We start from the raw sequence: 27,647 nt of genomic DNA, 5'->3' as shown, positions 1-27,647 counted from the left end.
CTACAGCTACAGCCAGTTCCAGGCACAGCCCAGCTTGCAACCACGGTAACATAAAAGTTTCATTCAATGAAGGTGAAAAAAGGTCTAGTCACAAGAGTGCCTGTGATTTGGTACATCATATTTAGCTTTCCACAACAACAAGAACAAAATACAAGGTGTGCTAAAGGCAAGGGGAAAAAAAAACAGAGTCTGAAGAGACAAAGCAAGTATCAGAACCAGACTCAGATATGACGCATTTTGGAATTATCACATAGGGAATTCAAAATAATTAGGACTAATATGTTAAGGGCCTCATGGAAAAAGCAGACAACATGCAAGTATAGATGGGTAATATAAGCAGAGAGACTGAAATGCTAAGCAAGAATCAAAAGGAAATGCTAGAAATAAAAAATAATGCATCAAAAATGAAGAATGTCTTTGATAAACTTGTCAGTAGACCAGATACAACCAAGAAAAGAATCATTAAGCTTGAAGAAATGGCAATAGAAATGTTCCAAACTGAAACGCAAAGAGAAAAAAGCAATGAAAAAAATGCAACATGATATCCAAGAACTGTGGGACAATTTCAAAATCTATCAAGAGAAGAAAGAAAAAAAAAATGGGGCAGAAGAAATATTTGAAGGGATAAAGCAGGAAATTTTCCAAAATCAATGGCAGACACCAAATCTCAAATTCAGAAAGCTTAGAGAATATCACCATAATTTATAGAATAACTATCCCCCCAAATTTCCTCCTATGCATATCATATTTAAACTACAGAAAGCCAAAAATCTTTAAAGAAGCCAAAGGGGGAAAACAGCTTACCTACAGAGGAACAAGTTAAAATTACAGTGAACTTCTTGTCAGAAACTATGCAAGCAAGAAAGAAGTGGAGTTGAATATTTAAAGTGCTGAAAGAAAAAAAAATCACACATCTAGAATTCTATATCCAGTGAAATTGTCCTTCAAAAGCCAAAGAGAAATACTCTCTCAGACAAACAAAAGTTGGGTCTGAATTTAGTCTTGAGAGATTTTTCAGACTTGCAACATTTTCTAACTTTCATTTTCAGTACAAGAAATATCTCCACAACCTTCAAGAAAGGTCCTAATCTTATGCATTGTAAAGTCCACCTTTATTTGCTCTCTTTCTCATAATCCTATGTCTGGAAACTAGAAGGACTTTAAATCTCTGAAACTTTAAATTCTTCTCAGACTTTTTTTGGGGGAGGGGAGCAAAATTGGAAGCCAGAGATGTGTGTAGATCTGACTATTAGAATGTTTCAGGTGCACAAAACTAAATTATCACCATTTTGGCTGGGTTGACCATTAGGTAATGTTCATCTTTGTGTCCAAGCTAAATCTTATCACTTCTTATAAATTATCAGCAAAGCCATGCTTATTTAGTTCTCAATAGTGTTTGGGTGTTATGTCATAGTATCCTTAATTATTTATGCTTTAAGAGATAGCTTCGAATCAAAGTTGGTATTTTAACCCAATTTCCTTTAGAGCACATTTTAAATCCCTATTATGGTTAAATGATTTATTCTAATTGTTTTCGCCACAAATCAAAAGTGGTGGGTAGGCTTATTCTTCCTTTTAAAAATATCTGTTGTCTTTTGTAATTTTCCACAAGCAAGAATGAAATTGAAAATCTATAGCCTTAGCAATTTAAAAAATGACTTAGTTATTAAGCCAACATGCCGGGGAGGCAGCACCGTAAGCCACTTGCTCTGGAACACCTGCTAAAAATACTTGTGCCATAAAAGGTACATTTTTCTGCTAGATATTTATAAAAACATAAGTAAGCACATACCCTCCAGTGAAACAGCTTCTTTTCATGAAAACACAAAGGAAACACGAATTAGAGATAAAACAACAACAATGAAAATAGGAATCCAATTCATTCCTTTTTCCAGAGGGATTTTTGCAGAGTAATTGACATGTTTTAAACACACCGTTAGCACATTGAATGTTTATTCAGTAACTTTCCAGCTTTAACTGTTTTTTTCCTATAAAACACAATGCATTCCTTAAGGTTTTGACAATTGGCTCTCTATTCTCCATTCCTCAGCACTCAATTAACGAGGCTCTATGCCTCATTCACACGGCACATGTATGTTAAGTTTGGAATTATTAAGAGAATAGGGCTTGATTCACCTTTTATTGGGTGGTATATGAAAAGTTTTGAATGGATGTGATTTCAAATCAGCTTCTCTTAGTGCCAATTCCCAGGAGTTAAGTGGGTTTTATTGAGTATTTAGGTCTGCTTTGTAATAATGTAAACTGTGTCTAGCACAGTGCTTGGCTTCTTATAATTACCATTCCAATAAGGTGCACAGTTCATGGTAGAAATTATCATCTAAGAAATAAATGCTGCCTGCTCTTGAAAGTCCCCCAAATGGCTGTGTCATTCTGAGGTTTTCCATGGAGGGGACCGAAGTGCACCCTGACAGCACCTGCCCTGGGCTCTGCACTGCAGTCGGCCTGACCTGGTGGCTTCATTTCCCAGGCCCCCGGTCAGGTGGCTTCGGCCAATGGGAGGTGCTAGTGGGAGTCTGGAGGGCAGCAGGAAGGGAGAAGCCAGGGCCTTTCTCCTGTTCCTCCCTGTCTCCAGCAGCTTCTCCTACTGCAGCTGGGTCTCCTTCACTGCTCTAGTTCATGCAAACAGGTCTTTGTGGTTTCACCTTCTTCCTGGTAACTCGGGCCCCTGGGCTCAGGTAACACCACCTTCTCCCTTTGTCCCTCCAGCCTAAAGGTGAGAGTAGCTTCTTGCTGTGGCTAATCTCTGTGCTGTTTCCAGGTCTGAGGTTGGCTTCACATATCTTCTATCACCTTTTAACAATCCCTTGTATCTGATTCCAGAACACTTAAATAGTTTCTGTTTTCTCAGTTAGATCTGACCAATACGTTAATTAACTTGAGAAGGTAAAGGGCATTTGTTGGAAGACAGCTGGAGTCATTTACAAATTGGAGGGAGACTGAACAAACAAGGCTTGAGAGTATATGTCCTAGGACAGTTTTAGGAAACATGATGTCAGGAATTCAAGGACATCCATTTAAGCTCTGTCCTCATATAACTCAGCTACCTTCTGTCCCGTGAGCATCTCCCCTGGAGATTCAAATTTCCAGCAGAGGGAACTTCATCAGTGAAGCTTGGGGCACAGGTCGACCCCTGTGATCCTGGTGTGATAGTCGTGGTGGTGGTGGGGATGTTTGAGAGAGCCAAAAGAATCCCAAAGAAGAGAAGGCAGAAGTGTTCCTGGACAGACACAGTAACATGTCCACTGCTGTAACACTGGCCTCGCCATGCTCCGATTTTGGTCCTGAATCTTACATGCTCAAGACACTGATTTGGTGGGCACTCTGAGAATGAGTCCATGTCCCAGCAACAGACTCATATTAATATGGTTTGCAGAGGCTGAGCATCAAAAGGCTAATTTACTTATTTATAATGAAAAATACAACTGTCAGGTAAGCTAGATGATGAAGATGGCCTGAGCAGAACATTCTTTCTTTTTAGGCAAACCACATGGAAATGTGATGATAGAAAATTAATTTGTGGGCATGAAGTTACACCAAAGGTATGATTTGAAATAACATGTATCTTGACTATTGAGACATCCTGAGAGGTGTCTCTCCACGTCAGTAATCTGGGATACTGTTACTCACCATTGCAGGTTGGGTTCTCAGGAAGTAATGCTGAGACAGTTCGGGGTGCACTCAAACCAGGGGAAGGAAGAGGGAGGAAGCAGGACAGGGAAAGGGGAGATGTTAGGCGGTGGGGTCGCCCTAGCTCACCCAGCAGGGAGCGTGGAGCCAGTCCTCCCCATGCAAGTTGTCCAGTATCGGGTCAAGATAGCAGAACTGTGCACTCCTGCCTCACTCGTCACTGAGTACGCCTGCCCTGAGAAGGTCAAGTCCTTGGACTGGCCGCTCTCTGCAGCTAAGGCAGACCCTGAAGTTGCTGGATGGCACACATTTGTGCCACCCAAACTCACTGTGAGCAGCTCTTGCTCCGGAAGTGGCCCAACTCCAAGCATGTGGCCAAGAAATCTCTCCTCTTTTCAACAAAGCCTTTGTAATCTGCCGGCTTCTCCTTCTTGGATGGCGCTTCCAGGTGCCCTGACAATGTTTGCCTCTTACTCTCCCTTTAAAAATACTTCTTTCTTTTCACCCAATCTCTCTCTAAAAGAGGAAATAATTTCTGCTCAAAAAATGTCCAATCCCTTTGTATTTTTGTTACCTTGAGATAACCACTAGATAACTGTGACTGGTATTTTGGGCATTTCTAAACCTTCTAGACATACAGACAGTCTCTCATTTTACTCTCATTCACGGCAATCCATCTGGTGTGGGTATATGGCAGTACATTGACTCTGGGACAATTTTGACCAACATAATAGGTGTTCATTAGATTTTGGTTCCTTCCTTCCCTTTAAAAAAATTTTTTTTCCATTCTTCTTACATATAAAGCTTAGCAAAACATTCAAGGACAGACTAGACCCTGTGATAAATCCTTCTTTGGTCTGGTGTTTAGTGTCTGTAGCCTGGGATCACACTCGGGCTGAGTGCTGCATCACACCCTCTGGATTTATCTGAACCCAAACAAATAAATTGTAAAGATGGTCGGTCCTTGTCATGACACAATAATCCTATAGACAAAATGAACCTGTATTAAAGTGGCGGCAGTGGTTGCATTTCAAGAAACACAGTCAGTGATAATTTTAGACACTGTCAGTTTAATAAATACAGTTATTTTTTTCCTTCTCCATAAAATCTGCCGTAAAAACCCAAGTTAAGTTTGACATGTCGTTACTTAGTGAAGTCATTCTAAGAGCCCCCAGGCGTGATTCACAGCCCACGCATTCATGGATCCCAAAGGGAATGAGGGAATTGGGAGGTTGTCTCTCAGTTACTTTCAGAAATCAAATTAGAAGCTGTAGTGCATACATATACGTATGCCCTGGAAGAGGAATGGAGAGCACTTGGAAGCCGAATATCAAACCACCATCTCCTATGTCAATTCAGACTTTTACGAGATAACGTCAAAGCAGTGTTTCTGATGTTGTTTGCCACCACCCGTGAACGTCTGTGCAGCACTCACTCTGCCTCCTGCATTCCTGTCTTGCCTTCCCAAGCCTTAAGTCCCACTGTCTTTGTTTCTGCAATTATGACAACCCCTCATGATAACCCCACTGCATCCAGGAGCAAACATTCTCTACATTGAAAATTGCCTCTCCCGGGTTGGCAATCCAAAACATAAACAAACATAGAGCAGAAAACGGAAGGACAACATCGTGGTTCAGTAAGCAAAGGCTTGATTATTTAATCGAGTTTTGGGTCCATGTAACAAAAACACATGCATAGTTAATTTTTATTCACACACCATCTCATAAATACCCCATGAAAGTCTACAGAGTGCCTGTTTGAATGATAGGTTGGGAGTATGGGTTTGTGTGCACATATGGACACAAAACTTCTATTTTCTTGGGTATATTCAGTTCTGGGAATTTGCAGAGAACTGATGTGAAATGTTTTGACCCACTCCATCCCTGCTGCCTGGGCAGTCAGATTTCTCAGGTTTCGCTGTGTGTAATTTGAACCCCATTCAGTTGGCCTACACAGTAGAAAAACAGAAAAAAAAATTGGTCTGACATTCGTGGCTCCCTTTTGCCACCTGCCTTTTCATGCAATCCAGTGTTGAAGCTGCCTCCCCAAATGCGTTCCCTACATTGATTTATTTTTCTTGTATTGGAGTTATGATCTTTCTCTCTTTTCTTTTCTCAGTTGAACTGTGTGATATCTTCTTTTCACTCAATGTATTCACTTGTGAGCATTTCAACGAATCAGGACAACAAATAAATCTGTAATACCTTAAGAAATTTCTGAGGTCGAAGCCATCAAAGCACCTGTGACAAACTTCCTCTGGGATAAGTTGTCCCCACCTGCCTCAGGCTGTAGCGCTTAGATTGTGTGTGTGTGTGTGTTTGTATGTGTGTGTCTGTGTATGTGTGTGTGTGTGTTCTGCCCATACAGCTCTCCCTTTATGCTATTTTGTTCTAGTTACATAGAAGGAAGTCATTTCAGAGGTAATAAAAGTAAATCCAATCGTCCCTGAATGAAATGGATAAATCTGAATGAAAGATAACTCTAGTATTTCAGAAAACTCTAGGCCCTTAAATAGCCAGCATATTCAAAATACACCATGATCCCAAATGTTTAAAAATTGATTAATTCCTTATAAATGTCTTCTTCCCATTAATAGACACCCTCTTCTGCAGGTCAGATCTCACCGGTTTGGTCATCTTCTTTTTCCTTAAGGCTCCCAAATCAATTTTCACATCATGCTGAGGATTCCTGCATTCATCTGAAGTCATCTTTCTCTGTTCTATCAACTCCACTCTCTGTGAGAGAAATTTGAGGGGGATGATGGAACTGTTCTATGTCTTTTTTTAAACATTTTTTGTTGATGTATAATGATTTTACAATATTGTGTCAAATTCCAGTGTAGAGCACAATTTTTCAGTTATACATGAACATATTCTATGTCTTGGTTGTGGTGGTGTTAATTACCCAATTCTGTGTGTTTGTCAAAACTCATAGATCTGTGCATGCAAATGGATGGCTCTTACTTGTACATAAGTTACACCTCAACAGATCTAACTTAAAGAGGAAGAATGACTCTGATTCTGTTTATGTGAAATTCTAAATCAGACAAAACTAATCTACAGCAGGGTTCTCAACCTCGGCACCAGTGCATGTTGGACTGGCTCCCTCTCTGCCGTGGGCAGGGCCAGCTCCACGGGCACGCAGCCTGTGCCAGGCAGAGGATGCAGCTCTGAAAAGGCCCAGCGCTTGGCTTCAGGCTCTGCCGTCACCACCTTGAATTTCTTAATAATTTGATCTTTGAACTTGTGCTCTGAAAGTGAAATCCTATGGGACAATGAAACAGGGATATGAGCAGGGGAGATATGCCAGGGTGTCTTTGTGTGTGTTCGCGAGCTCAGGTCGCAGCCTGCATGGCGAGCGGCAGGCAATAAGAGCGCAGACCGTTTGGCCTGGCTGCCCAGTGCCCACACCACGCCTGCTGCGGTCTGGAGTGCTGTGACACCCCAAAGAGGAGGCCAGGGCCAAGAGACCTGGGCCCAGGATGTTGGCAGTGACAGGAGAAGCAGCAGAGGCAGCAGTGGTGGCGGGGAGCCCAGGAGGGGAGGGGTTTCACACGGGAGCAGCACCAGGATTTTCAGTGGGAAGACAGCTTGCCTGTCCATCTCCAGGGCCCATCCTCACATCATCCGCACAAATGTTAACTCTCCAGACTAAGCAGCATGACAGGAACTGCTGGCACTCAGGCAGTAAACTTTGTCAGTAAATTATTTTAAAATAAAAGTATACAAAAAAGACATTGCAATAAAGCGTATCAGGTAGTTGCTCGACTCTAAACATTTTAGAATCTCTAGTTTTGAAGACTGCTATAACATTGGGAAACAAATAAACACACGCTTAGAATCAAATTTAAAACTGTTGCATTTGAATGGGAAAGAATACTGTTTTTATATGAAATTTCAAATGAGTTCTGTATTAATAAGGAAAATATTTTAAATTAATTTTTATTTGTAAGGGAAAATACAGCAATAGGAAAACAAGCATTCCGAATTATACACAAACCACAAAGTCAGTTTCTACAAGCTACAGAAAAGGTCAGAGAAAACACTAAAACGCCATTGTATAAATTTACATTTAAAATTAAGTTCAGACTTAGATGAAAGTGATCTGTATGAAGAGTTAAATCTTTTTAGAAAACTTGCTCCACAAGAATCATCAACAGAAAGACCTTTCCTTCATTTTCCTCAGAATTAAAAATTATCAAAAATTACTTGTAAGCTTGCATTTGGTAAAAGTTACTGATATCACTTTGAATTATATTGATTCAAAATGAAGTTGCTAAAAGTAAATTTTTATGACCTAATAAATGAATTTACAGAAAAGTGAGCCCCCAACATTATATTCACCGAGACACCACAGTAATAAAGCATATCAGTGGCTGGTTTTACGACATCACAACCCCGACAGTATGTTTTTGTAATTTGATGTATCACATACTGATGTATCACGATTGTATCATCCCGATTGTATTTTAGAAGTCACAAAGGTCATCTTTTCCCTAATGGTACATGGGGACTGAGATCTCTTCCAGCTCTTAGACTTCATGGTTCACCCATCAGTAAATGCCCATCAGAGCCTTCAAAACTCAGCTCAGAATCAGCTTCCTCAACTGCTGTCTCTACCACTCTGTCAACCTGCGCCTTCCGTGAACATTTATCAAAATTGTGTGCACACAAATTGCAGCTAATGACTTTGATTTTTATTCTGACAAGTGGACTGCACGAGACTGAAGTGTTTTTTTGTTTTGTTTTGTTTTTCTAAATACCCTATTTGACACAGACTCCTGAGAAGAACTACTTTTCACGTCAAGTATGCCTCCAGAGGAGAGAAATGCCTGTGATTGGACACTGTGACTCTACTGGTGTAGACTGGGTGGGCAGCAAACTGGATTTATAAAAAGAGAGGGCGAGGGCCATAATCCACACGCGATCCGGGGACACAGTCCCAACTCAGATGAAGCCTCCGTGCCGCTGAGGAAAGTCCACCTTAGAAACATAGCTGGCACGTCTGCCTTCGGCGGGAAGGCAAGTCACAGCATCAGCAGGTCAACCACGACGGAGCTCTCCATGCACCACCAGGAAGCTTTAAATGGGTCTTAGTTGGGTTTGACAATTTCTCTGGTTTAGTTTGGCTTTGCCTTCCTTGAAACTGAGGCCTCACCAGCAGCTAAAAATGATGAAAACCCTCATGATTCATCCAGCCAGATCCCCAGCTTATGTGTAAGAAATCAGGAAACACGTTTGTCAGTATATGACACATAGGAGAGACCTAAAAGATGCACATTAACCCATCATTTCATCATTCGCCCCAAGACAGTGATGTGGCTGAAAAATTTCCGATTGACCTTTTTTTACTTTAATTTTTGCAGAACAAAAATGGCATTAGCTTTATTGTTTCATACACAGTGATATATCTATTAACCCTAAAAAAACAAGCAGTCAATACCAAAAAATTTAGAGAAGAAAATAAGTCATTAGAAATATTTTCCCTGAGAAATAATTACTGTGTTTTTCTAGGCATATATGTTTTTAGAGCTCTGGGAAAATAAGCTATTATATTTTAACTAGCTTATCCACTTAATACACCACAATCATCTCTCCATGCCAGTAATGATAGTTCTCTATCATTACTTTTAATGACTGCCTAACATTCCACTCTTCAAGTATATAATAATGGCTTATCAATATCCATCACTAGACCTTTCATTTGTTTTCTATTTTTCACTAATAAAAACAATGCTTCAGTGAACATCTTTTCACATATGTCTGTATGCTTTTATTCAATTAATTCATCAGAATACATTTTTAGAAGTGGTATCCTTAGGTCAAAACAGACACACATTTTTAATTCCCACACATTTTCCCAAATTGCTCTCCAAATGGTAGTGCCCTTTACAGTCCTACCAAGATGTTTTCCCCAAATCCTCAGGAACACTGACATTCTCATTTTTTTAATCTTTGTCAGTGTGATAAAGGGGAATGGTATCTCATGATTGTTTTATTTTCTATCATCATTTATTTTGTTGTTAGTAAATTGAGCATGTGTTGATAATTTATTGAATATTTGTGTAATTTCTTTTGTCTTTTCACTTCCTTATTCAGTTTATCTATAGTATTTATTTAATTTTTCAAAAAAGGATAAGTTTTGTTAATGGGTCATTTCATAGGTCCCTGTGGTCATTCATTCTTCCCTGCAGAGTGATGGAACTGGTCCTTCTGAAGATCAATTCCTCACCTGTGTTCCTCCCATCCCTTCTGACTGGTGCACTTCTGTACCCTTGCCCCAAAAAACTCTGGAAGTGTAATTCTCATCACAACCATCTCTCTCTCTCTCTCTTTTTATTTTAGTTCAATTTTTTTGACTTTTCTTTTAATTGAAGTATAGTCAATTCCAATGTGTCAAATTCTGGTGTACAGCATAATGTCCCAATCATGCATATATATACATATATTTGTTTTCATATTTTTCATTAAAGTTATTATAGGATACTGAATATATTTCCCTGGGCTATACAGAAGAAATTTGTTTTTTATCTATTTTTATATATAGTGGTTAACATTTTCAAATCTCAAACTCCCAAATCTATCCCTTCCTACCCCCTTTCCCCCAGTAACCATAAGGTTGTTTACTATGACGGTGAATCTGTTTCTGTCTTGTAGATGAGTTCATTAGTGTCCTCTTTTTTCTTTTTTTAGATTCCACATATGAGTGATCTCATATGGTATTTTTCTATCTTTTTCTGGCTTACTTCACTTAGAATGATGATCTCCAGATCCATCCATGTTGCTGCAAATGGCATTATTTTATTGTTTTTTATTGCTAAGTAGTATACTATTGTATAAATATACCACAACTTTTTATCCAGTCTTCTGTCAATGGACATTTAGGTTACTTCCGCATCTCAGCTATTGAATACCATCTCTCTTTTATACAGTCATTACTGTTCCTTCACCAGCCTCCAAATGAGACGTAGAACAGTCACTATGCACATTCAAGTCCAAGGGACATATTTCTTGCACTTCTAGTCTTTGCAGCTCCAAGGGAAGGAGTAGGTATCTCCCTTTTCTCTCTAATGGGAAGTGGAGGGGAATCATCCTAAAACTCTCTGCTCCAATAAATTAACTTCAAAGAAATTCTTTTTTAAAAAGATCTAGCCTTCTCTTTTGTAGGCTGAATTTAGATGAGGGGCTTGGAGTCAGAGGGTAGACTTTGCTGTCTCTCAGCAATCCCTGTGGTGATCTCCCTTGCCCTCTCTCTAGACCATGTAGGCATATTGAGGCAATAGAAAGTGTCTCATGTGACATGATATGCTTGTCTTCCCTTGAAGACTGGGTTTGTAGCCTCTTCAATTCCATATTCCCAATGTCTGGCTCAGAGTAGAATTGCATTAGATTCCAGAGAATGATAACTAATTGCTGTGCATCATGATACACTTATGATAGAGTCTTAGCAATGTGCTCTGTTACAGAAGTAGGGAATGGCCAAGTCTACTTGAGGACATTAGGAAAGGCTCATGAATAAGAAATTTTCCCTAAAAATGTGTCCTGCATCATCAACTAATTTCTAAGGAAAGACATAAATTTTCTTCTCCATTTTTGACCATTCTATTGTTTCATAGAAGAACATAATGAATATAAATAAGAAAATATTTTTATCTACCATCATTTTAAAACATCAAAATTTATAATAATGCTCATATCAGGCTTTTTCTGAATTTAACATTTGAAACAAGAATGGTTATAGCTTTAAGTAAACAATTATAAAGTCCATTTCCAAAAGTATTGTCTAGGGCCTTTCTTGACTGAAAATGACAGAAACCCCTTGGATTTAATTTTAGCTGAAAAATGAGTTTATTATAAAGATGACAGTGGTCATCGTGGAACCAAAAGGCAAACCTGTAGCTGGATTTTAGGAACACACTGGAACCTGAGACTACCCTAGAATGCTCTGGTGAAGCCCCCAGTTCTCTCCCATACTCTTTCCCAGCTTGTGGTCCACATGGTTCAACAGCTACTCTTAATGGTCTCTAAGTTGAAACATTACTAGTTTCACCATCCTTAATCTCAGTTACTCTCAGTCTTAGTTCCAAATTTCTGTCTGATCAGGTGCCCCAGGTGCCCCAGTTTAATAACCACAGCTGTGCGATTATGTAAACTATGGGGGAGGGCATTTCCCAGAGGTAGGGATGGGTGACTGGACTTCCAACCTAAGAGACACCTCGGATAGGTATTTCAAAAGCTTAGTTCTGTAAGAAAACTTTCATCTCAAGATTTTGGCATTCAGCTTAGCCACTGAGAAGACATTACTCACTCTAATACTCCGACATGATTTATAATATGCTCGAAGATTGGGAGAATCTTCCTGCACCTTTGCAGGGAAACTTCATTGTTATAAATTCACTGTCACTTATGCCATTAGTTTCAGTCCATGGTGGCTGTGCCATATCAAATCAGAAAAGAGACACAACAACAACAACATCTCTAAGTATAAATGAATCTTAAAGTCAGATTTTAAACTCAACCAAATTCAGAACATACTGGGCTTCTTTCCTGATTGTAACTCATTGCAGAGCTCAGCAGGGCTCTAATCAGAAATTACGTTTGACCCAGGAAAAGCTAAACTATTTATTCATTTTCATTTGAGGGCATATTTTATAAACATGGGTCCATTTTCTCAATGATCTAATCTCTTTTACATTAAATTAGGCGGTATGATTTTTAAACACGATTGAACTGGCTTCTCTTCTGGCTTCTCCTTTGTGTCACCATGTTAATTTCTGCAGGACAATTTTATTTTCCTTCCACCAGACTGTCTTTAACATTCTTCGTATTTTTGCCAGCTTTCCTTCCTCCCCTGCTGCACAGATACTCACAGAGCACATAATTCTAGTCTGCATGAAGGAAATAATGGATCCCAGGGCCTTGTAAACATTGGGAGTGAGAGAGTTCAGAGGAGAGGGGAGTCCTGAGGGAAGAAATAAAGGACACCACGGGTAGCTGAAAGCAAGCATAGTGTTCTCTCCATTCCCAACAGAATTCACTCCCATAATTAAAGTTTCTTTTTTTCATTCTCAAGCACACATGGCAAGTGCAGGGTAATCTTAGAAGGTATGAGCTGCTGGATGACTTTTACAGAAAGGTACAACCACAGGGGTACACGGTTCTGACAATAACTTTATTTATACCTACGATGTTGTAAATAATCTTTACGCTTAATGAAGCAGCTGTGTATTTGTTTATCTCCATTGGTGCCATCAACAAGACACTGTTTTAGACTGAGACACATTTAACTGCTAAACTCACAAAATACAGAACACCTGTAATTTGCAAAATGTGGAACTGATTACACAACACACCTTCCGGATTTTCACGTTTCTGAGCACTTGTCTGTATCATTTTAGGCCTAAAATAAATAGCCACGAAGCTGAACCCTAATCCTCTTAATCATTTGGTGAACATATCTGTTTGAAAAATAGTAGTACAGCGAGCTATTGTAACTAGATCTTCGCTTTTAAGTCACAGGCCATTCCTCATTATGATGAATTTAAAGGAGTGGAGACAGGCAAGGAGGTTGTTTGGACACTGTCTGGCAACCTGATTTTTACAACTTTTGTCTCCCTCTGTTGTTCACTATTCCAAAATGAGCAGCCTCAAACTGACTGGGACACAAGCTGTGGCTCTTGGTCCCAACACATTTTCGGTTTTTAATTTTAGGTGAGATCAACTTGACCTATTTACACTTACGGGGCATCTGTCACTCCAAAAATCCTGGATAAGAAAGAATGAATCAGACTATGGGAGATAGGCCAAGACTGAATTAATTTGCACTTGCTTTCTTAGGGCCAAGAAAACCAAATCCCTCCCTAGTGAGAGGGGTAACGATTCTCCCTGAAGAGAATGGTTGTTTCTCCTGGTAACAATCCTAGGTTACAGGAAGGCTGGAAGGAGGAAATCTGACTCTCTTTGGAATGGGAAAGTGAGGGAATCCTTCCTCTCTGGGCTTGACCCAGACCCTTGGGGAATCTTAAAGCAGTTACAGTGGAGGGCGTGAGGCCTGAGCTGGAGATTTCTGCTCTGCCTGTGGCAGCCCAGCAACCTTGCCAGCACCAAAACCCACAGAACAGAGGGGACACCATGGGAAACACAAAATAATTTGATGGTGAACAACTTTCTGGCAAGGGGGCCAGTGGGTGCATATGTGAAGCTGAAGCTATTTGGGGTATATTCAAATATATGTAATTATTTCCTACCATATACTAGAAATCTTTGAAGTTATGTCAAAAATTATACTGGGTTTATATATGTATGCAGACTAGAGGAGAGCATTAAGAGTGAAAAATTTATGCAAGGAACTCTTTCAAATATTTTTATCCAATAGCTGTGATGTGCCCTGATTACAATTATGATTGTCCATTGATAAGTGACTAGATAAAGAAGCTATGGTTTATACAATGGAATACTACTCAGTCATAAAAAAGAATGAAATAAGTCCATTTGTAGCAACAAGGATGATTCTGGAGATTGTCATTCTAAGTGAAGTAAGCCAGAAAGAGAAAGAAAAATACCATATAATATTACTTATATGTGGAATCTGAAAAAAGAGACACAAATGAACTTATTTACAAAACAGAAACAGACTCGCAGACATAGTAAATAATCTTATGGTTCCTGGAGGGATATGCGGGTGGGAAGGGATAAATTGGAAATTTGAGATGTGCAAATACTAACTGCTATTTATAAAATAGATAAAAAACAAATTTCTTCTGCATAGCACAGGGAACTATATTCAGTATTTTGTAATAACCTGTAAAGAAAAAGAAAATGAAAAAAATATGTATGTATCTGCATGACTGAAACGTTACACTGTACACCAGAAGTTGACACATTGGAACTGACTATACTTCAATAAAGAAAAATAAATGAATAAATAAAAAGCATAAAAATAAAAAAAAATTTAAAGAACAATTATGATTTCAAAGGATATTTGGTGGCCTGGAAGAATATGTGAGAGAAAAAGCAGGCTACAATTTTGTGTATAGAGTGTGATCCCAATTTCTAAATGAATATTATATATTCATTGAAAAAAGCACTGGCAAGAAACACAGTAAGCTGCTAGTACTGGTTCTTGCTCCATTGTGCAACTCAGATCATTTTCACTTTTCCTTCTTGTTTTTACCTTCAAAGGAATCACTCCAGCTAGGCTGAGTCAGATCACACTGTTATTTCATAAAATCTGCCTTATACTTCTTCTTTTGTAATTATCGCCAGAATCTAAGTTTAATTATTAAACATCAATTACTGTGTAAGGACATAGAGATTCAAAAAACTAAGGACTAAAAGACAAAAAAAGGTAGGATTCTTTTCTGTGTGGAGAAATCTAGTGTAACAGCTATTGCTTTTGTCCTTTTTCTGCCCCACACCTCTTCCTCTGTCCCCCGCATTCCCTTTCTGACCAACAGGGTGTGGCAACCATAAGGTGTAGAGTTCAGACCTTCTAAAGAGCCTCATGAGGAGGTGGGGGCATGGTTGACTGAAAGCTCCAACTGCTCCACCTTGAGACCCACCCTGGTGTTCATACCAAGGCCATGCTTCCCCCAGGCTGCTCCCAGCCAATGACTGCGTATGATGGGGGTCTAGGGGATCTAGAGCTGGGGCATTCCCGCCTGATGGAGTACTTTTCCAATGGGCAATCTTTTCTTGGAAAACTTGTATTAGCTTGGTGAAGCCTTCTTAGAATAAGGCTGTGGCTCAAGGCTCTTCCTACTCAGTCCTTCCTTCCCTCTCTTCTTTCATAGGTATCAGGCCTACATTACAGTCTCAAGTCTCCAGTAAAAGTTTGTTTTTTACTGGCACTTCCCTCAATAAATCTCTTGGAAGTCTAATCTTGGCACCTGCTTCTAACAGGAGTAACTGATTCCCAGGGGTAGGCGCAGGACCAGGGGGAGCCAATTATCATCATTCCCATCTATGGCTCAGTGATTGGTGGAAGGGGTGAACCTATGGCCCCCAGAGGACCAATCAGAACGCCTTCCCGGGGACCAGTCCATCTCAAACAGGTGGGAGCAGAGGATTCCCGGGTAGCAAGGCAGTAAACTCACACTTGCCGGAGGCCATGGTTCCTGACTGAGAAATTGTGTCTGGAGTTGCAAAGAAAGAATGAGGTCAATGTTACAGAGAAACAAGAGGGAGAGAGAGGTTTGGAAGTGGAGTGGTAGGGCCTGAGGAGACCCAGATTCTGAAATCCAGACACCAGCATTGCCATCAAATTTGATCACATGAGTCAGCAAGTTTCCTGTTCAAATTGGTTTTGATCCTTTATTGGGTTTTCATCCTTTGTAACCTGAGTCTTAATTATGTTAACATCTTTCCATGGATTCCACTGATTTCAGGATAAAGCCCAGACTCCTTATGTTATAACATTTTATTTCAAAATTTCCAAACCTACTGAAAATTCATAAGAATAGTAAAATAAATGCTCATACACCCTGCACCTAAATTCATCCATTGTTAACATTCTACTACATTGGTCTTATCTCTTTCTCTTTCTCTTTCTTTATAGTTTTTGATGAGTCATTTGAGAATTGAATTAGACATCCTAATATTTCACCCCTAAATATCATTAAAGGCATTTTCCTATGTAGCCATAATACAATGATCACATGCAGAAAATTTAGCCTTGATACAATGTTATTCTCTAACATACAGTCTGTCTTCAAATTTTCCTAATTATCCAAATGATGTCCTTTATATTTATTGTTGGTGGTGATCTTTTTCATAAGGATCCAGTCAAGGATTATGTAATGCTTTTAGCTGTCCTGTCTCTTTAATCTCCTTTAATTTAGAGCAACTCCTTAGCCTTTTTCTGTCTTTCAATATCTTGACATTTTTTTAAGAGTTCAGGCAGGTTGTTTGGCAGAATGTATCTTAAATTGGATTTTTCTGGTTGCCTCCTCATGATTAGATTCAGGCTAAACATTTTCAGGAGTAAACAGAGGTGGTATGATGCCCTCAGCATATTTGCAGGGCTGTTTACAGGCTGGCCCTGCCCACCTCTCTGGCCTCATCACTTTCTGCTCTTCCTGTGATCATTCAAGTTCCAGCCAAACACACTTTTGTTCCTCCAGGCTGTCTCTCTTTTCCAGCTTTCACACTCAGTACTGCCTCTCCCTGACACCCTTTCCCTGCCCTGCTCTTCATTCACTGGGTCACTGACACATGTATTTCTGGTCTCACCGTAAATACCCACGAGGCCCTCCTTGCCCCCTTGGAGTGGGTCAGCTTCCACACGTGCTTGTGTAATTATCCTTCCTTCTAGACCATCGGTCTTCAAAGTGTGGTCCTCAGACCCCTGGGATCCCGAGGCTATTTCATGGGGTTCACAAGGTCAAAACTATCTTCATGGTCAAACTAAGATGTTATTCACCTTTATCACTGTGTTGACATTTTCACTGAGGGCACAAAAGCAATGGTGGGAAAACTCCTGGTGCCTTAGGATGAATCAAGGCCGTGGCAACAACTTACAGTGTTCACTCACCCACTCACAGAGAAAAAAATGCTACTTTTACTTTAGAATGTCCTTGATTAAGCAGTAAGAAAGATTAATTTTATTAAACCATGACCCTTGAGCATATGTCTTATATTCTGCATGGGAAATTTACAAAGCGCTGCTGCCCACTGAAGTACGATGGTCATCTCCGGGAAAGGCACCTGTGTGGTTGGCTGGATTGTGAACTGAGCTGGATGCATTTTTCAGGCAGCACCATTTTCACTTGAAAGAACCAACAGGCAGTTAAACTATGGTTATTTGGACCTGAGAATCTGGCAGACATTCTCTCAAAAATGAACAAAGTAAGTCTGTCACTTCAAGAAAAACAACTCACAGTATGCATTGCCAACAGTAAAATTCAAGCACTCAAGTAAAACTTAGAATTTTGGAAAAATTACATTTGTCACCACAAGCTTGACAGCTTCCCGACACTAAAGACTTTCCTGTTGTGATCAGTGCTGATATTAATAAATGTGACTTTTTAATACATCATATAATGAAATGTATCAACATTTGAAAGAACAGTATACCTCGATGAATCAATGTTTTCCAAATGAACAATGCATGTCGTTATGAAATCATATGTAAGACTGAAAGTACAAGATAAACTAGTGAATTTTAATATATGAAAATTTTACTTCATATATTTACCATCGACACAGTTTTAGATACCACATTGTAGCTAGTCTTTAAGAAGTTACCACTTACTGATTTTTGGTATAGTAGCAAAGAATTTCCACAGTTATGAAAAGATTTTTAAGATACTCCTCTCTTTTCCAATTGCACATCTGGGTGAGGCCAGATTTTCCTTGTATACTTCAAACGAAGCAATGTATTGAAGCAAATTAAGGACAGAAGCAGAGATAAGAATCCAGCTGTCTTTTATAAAGTTACAAACTAAAGAAATTGGCAAAGTTATTAAAAAATGGCACATTAATTTTTTTTATTTTGAAAAATGTAGTTATCTTTTGATAGTTATATATTATGTTTACATAAATAATTATAACATTTATTTTTATTTGAGTTAGTACTTTTAAAGTTTCTTAGCTTTGATCTCTAATATAATAAATAACAACAGCTATAACCCACATAATCAAAAGTCCTTTGCAGTCCTCAATTTTTAGGGTGTTACAGGGTCCTGAGACCAAAGTTGGAGAAGTGCTGTTAGAGACTATAAGCTCCGTGAGGGCAGGGGCTACATCCACTCTATCCTATATGGGAGATATCTGAAAAATGACTACAAACGTTTGTTGAAAATGTGATTGACTGAATGACTGAATGAATAAATTAACACTCAAAATGGACTTCGCAAGGCATTCCAGACAGAGGGAGCAGTCCGATACAAAGGACCAGAAGTAAGAGGGTAAGAATTTTAGGAGAATAGTGAGAAATTAAATGTGTAGAGCAGAGTAGCACATGGATTAAAAAAACCTGGGCTTTGGACATAACTCTGAGTTCAAATCCTGGCTCCAACCTTTATTAGCTTAGACCCATCGTGAGCTTCAGCTCATTAGCTGTGTGTGCTAGTGCAAGATCCTATGTCTCTGTGCCTCTATTTCCTTATCTGTAAAATAAACATAATGACAGCACCTACCCTGTCCATTCATGTGGATAGTGGTCAAGTGCTTACATTGGACTGTCCAACAAGGCAGTCACTGGCCACATGGGGCCATCAAGCACTTGGTATGTGGCTAGTGTGGCTGAGAAACTAAATTTTACATTTTATTTAATTTTAATTGATTGAAATTTAAACATTTAAATTGAAGTAATTTTATCAATAGAAATGAGAATAGAAAAGGAAATGATGTTTTGGTACTGATTCAGGTATTAGAAACCTTTTAAGTATGTTTGGAGCAACTTGGGTGTGTGAATCTGATTCTTCCACCTCACTTTTTATGAAATCTAAATATAGATCAAGTATTTGTGATGAAAATTTAGCGTCCAAATTGAGATGTTCTGTAGGTATAAAACGCATGGTGAATTTCAAAGACAATGCCAAAAAGAAATATGAAATATATTAGTTAGTTTTTATATTGATTTTAAGCTCACTGATAAAATACTTTATTAAAACTAAGTCTCCATTTTTACTTTCCAGTGTGGCAATTAGAAATTTTAAGTTATGTATGTGGCTCATATTTCTAATGGACAGTGGCTTAGCACATTGTAAGCACTGTACAGAGTGTTGGTGATCACTGTTTCATTATTATCTATGTTAGAAAGATAACATTTATCTTACAAAATCATAGAAGGATAGAATGAGATATTATGTAATTATGTAACACTCAGCCCAGTGTTAGGCACATAATAATGGCTCAGTCAATGGTACATATCACCAGGAAGTAAAGAAAGCATCGTGTGTTCTGGGATGGCAGAACTGGGAGGCTGAGTTGGGGGTGCATGCTGCAGAAAGTTTTGAAAATGTGGCTGAGAAGTTGGGGCTTAATTCTCCATGCAACCAAGAGCCACTGCAGCACATGATCCGAGACGTGTTTGAGAACGATAACTCAGACAGCAAATATCCTCAGAGGGGGGCACGGGAGTTTTAGAAAGAGTCCGAAGCCATTCAGAGCGAAGTCTGCAGAGTAGGCTGGGTGATCAAGCTGTGAAATGCTGTCTTGGGTCACAAACCGCGTCTCAGTTTGAGTGATGAGTCTGGTTTCACAGCAAGCTCATAATCCAGCTTCGCAGGCAATTCTGAGAGAGGTTTCATGGGCATTTTTGAAAAGTGATAGACAGCATCATTGGGTTAAGCAGCTCTCCTCCCACTGTGGCTATTTTAGACTGTGTACATGTTTGGGTGTTTACACATCAAGCAAATAACCAGGCTTATGACATTTTAGTTTATTTATTTATATTATATCCAGATAAAGAGCTCTTTTGCTACAGCTGGTGTCAGATACCCTAATCAGTCCTCCAGCTTCCTCTTTTTGTATAAATGATCCCATCCTTCCCTAGGAAATAGCTAGATACTGAAACAAACAAAAATTTGATATCCCTTCATCAGTACTGCCCTTGGATCCAGGCAAAGAGGCCCCTGTTCTAAGCCCCACACTTTGGGGGGTTCTGAAACGGCCCCTTTCTGCTGCACTCCTGTCCTTTATTAGTGATCTAGTGATCTAATAAAGGCTGTGTAAAAAAATCACCACAAAATTTAGTGGGTTAAAATGACAATAGTCATTTATATTTTTCATGGTGTCTGTGGATTGTGAATTGAAGAGCAGATGAGCTGGGTGGTTCTGGTTCAGGGTCTCTCTTGAGGCTGTAGTCCGATGTCAGCTGGGCCTGCAGTCATTCGAAGGTTTGACTTTGGAGGATATACTTCCAAGATGTTCACTTCCGGAGCTGGCAAGTTGGTTTTGGCCGCTGTCAGAAGAACTCAGGTCCTCTCCACATGGGAAGACGTGGCTGGGTTAGAGACTGAATACACAAGTGAACAATGACTAGACCATATGTGAAAGCAGAGCCCTGACCTGCCATGTGCAGCCACCAGCCCAGGAAGCCAGCCACAACCTCTGTAGCCATAAGCCCCAGATGGCCAGGACTTGATCAATAACTGATAGCTTCTCTAATTTTTGCCCGCCTTTCCAACCTGAGATCAACCAGAGAAAGCCAAAGCTGCTCCCTAACCAACCACATAAAGCGCCCCACTTCCACCTGGCCCACCGGCAGCTTCCCCAGGCCAACCGCTGCCAATCAGGGTGCACCTGAGGCTTTCCCTTTTCTCCACTTACAGCTTTCCACTCCTCTGCCCGCCTTGGCGTCTCTGCAAACACACCTGATGGTGGCTGACTCCCTATCGCACAAACTCTGATTTCAAAAGCTTTTGTTTGTTCTCATTTGGGTAGTCTTTGCCTATTTCCACAGTCTCAAAAGCAAGAGGTCTGAAAGAAAGTGTGTGTGTGTGTGTGTGTTTGTGAGAGAGAGAGACAGAGACAGAGAGGTAGAGAGAGACAGAGACAGAGAGAGAAAAGTGGCCAGAAGCTGGGTCCTTTTTATGACCTAGCTTTATAAGTCACTTATTCTCACTTCCACCACACTGCTTTGGTCCAGACAGTCACAATCCCTTGCCTAGAGGGAACACAGACCCCACCTGTTGGTAGAGAGGTGTGTCAATCACACTGTTAGAAGAGCATGTGCCATGGGATAAATAGGTAGACTGGCCATATGTGGAAAATACAACCTGTTACATATCCTCTGGACAAGGATGCTGTGGAGCCAGGAGACACACTTACATGAAACCTGCTCCCCGACTTCTAGATCAGCAATGACTATGGTAGCCAAGAGCCAAATGTGGCTGTTTTAACATGGATGGACCTAGAGATATTAAGTGAAGTAAGTTGGACAGACAAAAACAAATACCATATCATGTCACGTATATGTGGAATCTTAAAAAAGTACAAATTTTACTTATAAACCAGAAATAGACTCATGGACACAGAAAACAAACTGTAGTTACCAGGGGAAGGGAGGAGAGTGGATAGATTAGGAGTTTGGGATTAACAGATACACATCACTATATATAAAATAGATAAACAAAAGGTCCTACTGTGTAGAATAGGGAAGTATGTTCAATATCCTATAATAAACCATAATGGAAGGAATATAAAAAAGAATATATATATATATATATATGTGCTTATCTACATGTATATAATTGACTCACTTTGCTGTACACCTGAAACTAACACACCATTGTAAATCAACTATACTTCAATTAAAAATGTCTATGTATATCTATACACATATACTACAAAGCTACAATAATAATTGTTTAAAAGAAAACGGCATGGAATTGGCAGACACATAAATGAAAAAAAAGGCACAGAAATAAACCCAAGTTGAAAAAAGAAAAAAAAAAAGAAGGTAGCAACTGCAAGCCAGGAAGGAAACTCTCACCACGAACCAAATTGCCTGGCACCTTGACCTGGAACTTCCAGCCTCCAGAACTGTAAGAAGTTAATTTCTGTTGCTTAAGGCACCCAGCCTGTGGCATTTTGTTACAGCAGCTCGAGTAGACTAACACGTGGCGCATGCGGTCCCTCACAGAACATTCTAGAACTGGGGATGGGAAAAGGAGGGCGGGTGAGCTATAGTCTAGGGGTCTGCTCTCCACTGCCATCTCATTCCAGCATGGGACCTCAAGAAATCTGAAACAGATAAACTCAAATTCGGCCTTCCAGGATGTTACAAAGACATATATGTCAAAACAGAGAGATAACATTTATTTTATTTAAATTTGTTCCCTTGACTCATACCCTTTATATATTTCCATGTATGGTGTGTAGGAACCCACAAATGTTAAGGGAACATGAGACTTTAATTAGTTTCTTATTCTGAGGAAAAGGAAAGTATGTGCTATGTTGCATTGTTGTTATTGTAATGAGAACACTGAATTCCAAATAGAACGGTGCTACACAGCAGGCCCAATAGGGAGAGGAACCTGCTCTGCCTCAATGCGTACTTCATAGAGCACGTTTCAAGACTAAGAATCTAATGTAGATATTCACTGCACGATGTTCTAAGGAAACTGCTGAACTTTCTGAAAAGAACACATGTCATGGAACAGGCTTTGGTACTGCAGTAGTCACTGTCGGTGCCCACTAGCTCCGTTTTACGGGGCTGGAGCACCCACCTCTGTGTCGCTGAGGATGACCTTCCCTTCAAGTGACACCTGGAAGAGCCAACCCTTATCCACTGAAATGTCCCTTGAAACATTTTTCCACCTGGTATATCTTTAAACAAAAATGCTCTTCAGCAGCTGGCACATGAAAATAGTCACTTCCAGTTTTCCATAAGTTTAAAAAAATATTTTGGGCTGTCTTTTGAAAAGTCTCTTTTTCCAGATCAGCAAGTTCTCTAGCTGATGAATGTTCCCAAGGCCGCATGGCTGCTGACGGTGAGAACCCAGATCCCTGACTACACAGAAAGTGGCCCTTCTGCCTCTGAGATGCTGGGGTGAAGAACAAGGCGTGCCCTTGGCCAGGCAGCAGAGAGCCTTTCTGTATCACAGGAGAGGATGCTTTTGGCACTCCTTCCTTGTTCAACTTCTTGTGTCCTTCTTCCCCTGACCTTGAGGACCGTTGTGGATTACAATGTGAGTCAACATTGTAAAAGCTGCAGAAGTTACCCAGACTTCTAGACAGGGTGGCAGACATAGAGAGTGTAAGCCAACCCCACCCCAAATTCTCCTCCAAATATACAGAAAGGCTGGACTATGCACATATCTTTAATTAAAAATCAATATGTATTGGGCAGTGAGAAACAGAGACCACCAAAGATGGTCTGAAAGAAAGCTGGAGTTCTTGCTTGCCTGGAAGGGAGAGCCACATTGCATCATTCAGGTGTGAGTTCAGCAGGTTTCTTTAAGCAGAAATTGAAAGAGCTTGGTTATGGCAAAAAGAACTTGGCCCAAGAAGCAGAATATAAATTCCTTCTTTTCCCATCTCTGATTTAGGGGAAGTCTGATTTCAAACAAGTCTGAGACTGGTTGCCTAAGTTTCCAGTGGGCTTGGGGCCTTTCAGGGATGACTTAAGTTGAGAATTCTTATCAAGGTTTCACTTTAAAACACATTCAAAAATACCGTAGAATATCACTTATATGCGAAATCTTAAAAAAAAAGGACACAATTAAACTAGTTACAAAACAGAAACAGACACAGACATAAAGAGCAAACTTATGGTTACCAGTGTGGCAAAGGGGGTGGGAAGGGATAAAGTGGTAATTTGAAATTTACTCCTCTTGGGAAGAGATGGAAACGTTAGCTATCTTGATTGTGGTGGTGGTGTCATGGGTGTGTACATCTATCAAAATTCATCAAAGTGTATATCTAAAATATGTGTAGTTTACTGTACTGGAACCATACCACAATAAAGGTGTTTTTTTAAAAAAAAAAAAAAAGGAAAGAAAGAAAGAAAGAAAGAAAAGATTTCTCCTTAATACACATTCAAACAAGAAAAGGTAACTCCTTAACCTGGGGAGGCCAGCCTTCCTATCTGGAACTATCTTTAGAAGGCTAGTCGAAGTCCACTCTTATCACATGCCTGAAATTCCACCACGAAGATTCATTCTTTGGTGTTGTCACAGCTTTTCCATCTCCATAAGCACACACTGCTCCATTCGAGATTATGAACACTGGGCAATTACACTACAATGGAAAGGGCTCTGAAAAGTCAGCCCTGGGTGCTGGGTTCTGGTCTGGGTACCACTGCCACCACTTGATCAGCTACACCTCTCTGAAAAGTCAGCCCTGGGTGCTGGGTTCTGGTCTGGGTATCACTGCCACCACTTGATCAGCTACACCTACGCTGATGCTCGGCACACAGTAGATGGTCAATAAATGATAGCGTGTAATTTTCACTATTAGTATGCATTCCTGACCAAGGGCTTACTATCCCCATGTATCATGGTCCTTACCAACATGTCATGAAAGCGACTAGAACCTGGCTGTGATGCGCGGTGAAGTGTGTAGGCACAGCCCTTCACCAGAAAGAGCCCAGTCTTACTCAAGGCAAATCTGGGACACGCTCAGAGCACAGGGCTGTCGCGATGTTTTTACAGTTTCCCTTTTGCCCTAAGTTCTGCTCACATGGGTCTAGAAGTTTTGCATTCTCTTTCTTCTTCCTCTTCCACTGCTCCTGGCCCAGGGCACCTACTTCAGTCTCCATGGCTGCCATGCTGACAAATCTCATTGTCCAAGGCTTTAATTCTTCAGAGTGGAGCAGAACAAGACAGACGAGGCTCCCTCTTGCCAATACTGATGGCTTCTCACAGATTAACTTTGATTCTATATTATGCTTAAAGTTCCCCTCCACACCAGAAGAAAGGATGGAGTAAGACAATGCAGGTACAGGGACAGTGTCCCATGCAAATAGTCTACTGTAAATCTGTAATTATTTTAGAAAGAGATAGTCTGTGCTGATTTCTATAACTTGGACATTGGTGGTATGAGTGGCCCCCAATAAACCTAAATTTGATGTACAATGAAACCTTGGCAATGACACATAATAATTTGTCTTCTTAGAATTCAGGATGGGTGTGATTTGAAAGGCCCAGACAAAATTATTCAAACACTATCGCTTAAAATTATTTTGAAAGTCCTCCTAGAAGATGCCAACACCTGCTTGACTCAGATTCTGATAAATCTATTTCTCTCTCTGAAAAGAACCATGATGAGGAAAAGCTGATCCAAAGTTTCCTGCTTTGCCTTCCCCTGTACCTCTAACTATTCAAGACCCTGCTCGCCCTCAGGGAAAATGATGTCAATCAGACCCCCATAACCTGAGCACCTCAGGGGCTTCCCACTTCACTGGGAACCATGGAATCAACTACCAGGTCATGAGAACTTTCTTCAAAGCACTCCTCAAAGAAGTTTTAAGACAAGCAGGGGATGAAGTTGGGACGTGAGGAGGACGGGGAAAATAAAACCATGATCAGGTGGCAGGCAGGCATAGAGACTGGAAGAAGAAAACATTTCAAAGCTCTCCTTTAAAATGGGAGGTCTGCGTGGCGCCCTTCACACAGGTGAATTGCATGGGGCGGGGGATGGCGCATGAGGCTGGAGTCCCAGCTCTGCCACTGGGAGACCTGAATCTCGCTGAGCTCCAATTGTGTCATGTGGAATGTGGTTCGTGTGGCTCCTTTTAGCAATAAAATTGCAGTATTCTAACCTCCTTACTCTCTTCTCTTTAGACACAGTTTAAAAATGAATACCTAATGACATGCCCACTTGAAATGAAGACGCATGACACTGTGTATTGTATGCACACATGAGCTTTGAATTCAGTTAGCCAGTGATCACAAACCTGCATTCAGACAACTTTAAGAAAAGATTCAAATGTTTCTGCTTCAAATGGGGAAAGTTATCCATCTGGATGTTACATAGGCACCTCAAACTCAGTGTCTCCAAGACTGTGTCCTCCCCTTCCCTTTAAATCCTCCTCTGCAATGCCCGTGTCTGCTGATGTCTCTACGGACCATCTTGGCCACAAAACCAAGCCTCCTTGTCTTTTCTCGTAGCCTCCATACTCATAGGTGACCAGGTCCTGATAACTTCACTTGCCTACTGTTTTCAGGCATTTTTTTCTTAGAAGGGTGAGGGGGCACCATCGCTTAGACTCCTGCCTTTGCTTACCTGGACCACTGCCTCCTATCTTGCCCTCTACTATCCGCTAACCATTGTCCCCCAACAATCTTTCTGAATTACCAGTCATTTCCCTGTTCAAAGCCATTCACTAGCTTTGCTCACACTCTCCCTGGAGTTCTTTGCCTACCTGCCATGTCAAACCCCTCCTGGGTCCTCATCAGGCTAACTTCTACTCATCCTTTAAGACTCAAAAAGCACATCTTTGCTCCCCACTCTGCCAGGCTACCAGATAGCTCCACTATCCCACTACTCTTTAAATGGCTGGACTGTAGCACTCACTGCCTTACCTGTAACCGTGCCTGCCTTTCCAACCAGGCTGAGGACTCCCTGAGAACAGAGGTATATTTCATCCCCGTCACCTAGCAGAACTCCTAGCTTATACTAGCTACTTAAAAACTTTAATTAATTCATGCTTTCTCTGGGTCCAGAAACATCACTGATCTAAAGCAGAACACAGCCATGACCCAACCACCTAAATCTGTTCAGTGAAGCAAAGCAGAGGTGGTCTGAGGTGCAAACCCAGGGCGCCAGACAGATGCCGGGCTCTTTGTTGGACAGCGACATCTGCACGTGGCAGACACTGAGTTGGGCTGGGTCAGGTTGATGCTAACAGACTGTCTGAGGCAGAGCCATTCTGACAGCCATTCCTGTTTCCAAGTGAACATTGCATACAGCAGATGCTGCATTAAGGTAATTATTTTATATAAAATATAATCAATTTCCCTGTATGCTTTCTCTCCAGTAAATGATTCTGCAAAAAGCAAAGTTTAATGTTTTGGCCTGGCTAAGAGGTTTTTTCTGGGATGGAAAAAGAAGAGCTCCAGAAACTGCCAGAAATTTCCAAATACCACTGAGTCTTCAACTATTATACTATACTGATCAGTTTTCACTGACTTCCACCTACATAATTGACTCAATTCCTTTGCAAATCACTCCCTTCTTTAGACCTGATTTTCTCCATCTGCAAAATAAGAGGGATGGATGAGATGATTTTAAAGATCTCTTTCCAGCTCTTAAATTAGGCCATGACAAGATTTTTAAAATTATTTCACTTTCCATTGGTGGTACAGAAATTTAGCAGTAGTATAAATAAACTAGGGGATTATTCTTTGTATAAAACTGATTTGTTGTTGTACAGGATTTGCCTTTAAATGACAAATTTCCCTAGCTCATTAAAAATAGATCCTGATTACAAATACTTGACTTGCATACCACTAATATTACACAAAGCAACATCTATGTACAGGACTAGCTTCATAATCTGTGGGAACCAGTCAAATGAAAATGCTCGATCCTTTGTTTTAAGAATTTCAA

General features: G+C 40.3%; 1 long non-coding RNA gene across 1 annotated transcript in view; it reads right to left on the bottom strand.

The window, feature by feature from the left end:
• Window positions 1-20,016: 20,016 nt before the first annotated feature.
• The window catches only part of LOC140690858 (uncharacterized), a 112,860-nt gene continuing 105,229 nt past the window's right edge, over window positions 20,017-27,647 (bottom strand). Inside the window, exon 3 of the long non-coding RNA XR_012066207.1 lies at window positions 20,017-20,607. This is a non-coding gene — a long non-coding RNA (uncharacterized lncRNA). The remainder of the gene's footprint in view (window positions 20,608-27,647) is intronic.

This window comes from Vicugna pacos, chromosome 1 (genome assembly GCF_048564905.1).
Source record: "Vicugna pacos chromosome 1, VicPac4, whole genome shotgun sequence".
Taxonomy (NCBI): domain Eukaryota; kingdom Metazoa; phylum Chordata; class Mammalia; order Artiodactyla; family Camelidae; genus Vicugna; species Vicugna pacos.
The sequence above is the reverse complement of the archived record's forward strand: the minus strand, read 5'-3'. Positions and strand labels throughout refer to the sequence as shown.